General features: G+C 26.4%; 1 protein-coding gene across 3 annotated transcripts in view; it reads right to left on the bottom strand.

Annotated features, from left to right (window-relative positions):
* Window positions 1-2,217, bottom strand: part of LOC111686617 — a 47,453-nt gene that overhangs the window by 33,539 nt on the left and 11,697 nt on the right. The window lies entirely within an intron of this gene.

Raw genomic sequence — 2,217 nt, 5'->3', positions numbered from 1 at the left:
CTACCATCGCCCCTTTATTCTTCAACGAACAACTCAGGTGGCAATTTTTGTACATTGGTTTTGACCGGTCCATGCACAAGTACTTTGCTAAAGTACTCGAGCTATTTAATCTCTGACCATTGGATGGTCTCTGTTGATTCGGCAACAGCACCTAGAGACGTTGCCGAAATCAATTTTCAGAAGACCCCAGATATCTGCGAGATTCGAATTTTCAATAATTCTTTTGGAAATACGACCAAATAGAACGCTATTAAAATCAGTCCAATCGGTCCTTAAATAAATAAGATATGAGTAAAAATCTTTTTTATAAACACAAAGCAAATAATGAACATCACGTTACGATACGTTGTTATTGCCTAGAAACATAAAATTAAGTATATAGAGCCCGGATTAGGCGAGAACACATAAAATAGGATTTTTTGGTACTTTTTCGTTTTACTAAAAGTATTATCTGAATTTTCTAGAATATTAAAACTAGAAACAAAAAATTTAGCATGTAGAGCTTTGGCTAGGTAAGAGCCTATAAAAGTCGACTATTTGGTACTTTTTCGATCTACAAAAGGTACTTTTTGAATTTTCTATAATATTAAACCTAGAATCATAAAATAAGTATATAGAGGCCGGATTAGGCGAGAACACATAAAAGGGGACTCTTTGGTACTTTTTCGTTTTAGAAAAGATACTTTTTGAATTTTCTATAATATTGAACCTAGAAACATGAAATTAGGTATGTAGAGACTGGATTAAATGAGAACCCATAAAAGGGGACTTTTTGGTACCTTACCGTTTTGCAATTGGTATATTTTGATTTTAAAAAATTTTATTTTTTAAATGACTGTTTTTAACACATCAAGGTGAAGGGTTTATAAGATTCGAAACAGCCGAATATACTTGTTTTTAAAACAATCTGTTCAAATAGTTTTCAAAATAAATAATTGCGAGTATATTTTCGGCCCAAAACAACGTCAGGCAAAAACAACAATAATTGAAAAATAACAACAAAAATAAATGATATACTAGACAGGCCGCCAGGTGGATTAAATATAAAACCTAAAGAATTTAACAAAAATAATACAAAAATCAAATAAAACATAAACGAACAACTATAACAACAATTTCAAAAATTAAAATGAATTTTTCCTTAAAAAAAAAACATTTTATAATCTATTGACATCCGGCAAAAAAAAAAAAAGATTCGAGAAGAAAATGCGTGAAAAAATATATAAATTTTATTTCTGTCAATAAAATATCATTATACATAATATTTGTTAATCTTATTATTTTTGTTGTTGTTGTTATTTCGTCAAATAGAAATAACAAATAAATGAAAAATATCTTAAAAGTTTTACACTCTCCATATCACTCTTAATCTCTCCTACTATCTCGTAAGATCTCTTTCGTTTAATGTTTGTTTGTTGAACAAAAAATTATAATGAAAATTAAATTATATGAAAAGAAAAAACAATATTAATTTTGGCTTTTTTCCAATCAACTTGGTTATTTCTATCTAAAAAAAAAACCAACAAATTTTCTTCTGCATGTGAAACCGAAATTATAAGAAATTTCGTCAAAAAATATATACTAAAAAAATCAACGTTAAAATAAAAACAACAACAAGAATAAAACAAATCGGAAAATAATTCATGCTAAAGTTTAGTTAGAACCAGCTAAAAGGAATGTAGAGATAAACAACAAACTTTTATTTATTTTAAAAAATGTTGTTGCTATTTTAAATAATCATACTACAACACAATGTATATATTTTCTAACAATGTATGTTTGTTTAATTTTTTTGTTATTGTTGTTGTTTTTTTAATAGTAAAAGTATGAAAATGATTTATTTAAACTACAATTTAGTTGCAAATTAGTTATTGGCAACAGCTGGAGGAATCTAATAAAATAAATATTAAAAATATAATTGATTTTAAATTTGAGAATTTTCACAAAAGGCCATTCCTTGAAATTGTGTTTATTTTAGTTTTAATGATATTTGCCAATTAGATTATTTAATTTAATTGTTGTAAAATATTTTATTTAAATAATTAAAATTGTTTAAAATTTTTTGTGTAAGGATCGTGTTTATTTTCAAAAAAGACTAGTCTATAGTCAAGTCTATAGTCTAGTCTATAGTCTAGTCTATAGTGTAGTCTATAGTCTAGTCTATAGTCTAGTCTATAGTCTAGTCTATAGTCTAGTCTATAGTATAGTCTATAGTCT

The sequence above is a fragment of the Lucilia cuprina genome, chromosome 2, assembly GCF_022045245.1.
Source record: "Lucilia cuprina isolate Lc7/37 chromosome 2, ASM2204524v1, whole genome shotgun sequence".
Taxonomy (NCBI): domain Eukaryota; kingdom Metazoa; phylum Arthropoda; class Insecta; order Diptera; family Calliphoridae; genus Lucilia; species Lucilia cuprina.
This window is presented reverse-complemented; position numbering and strand designations above follow the sequence as displayed.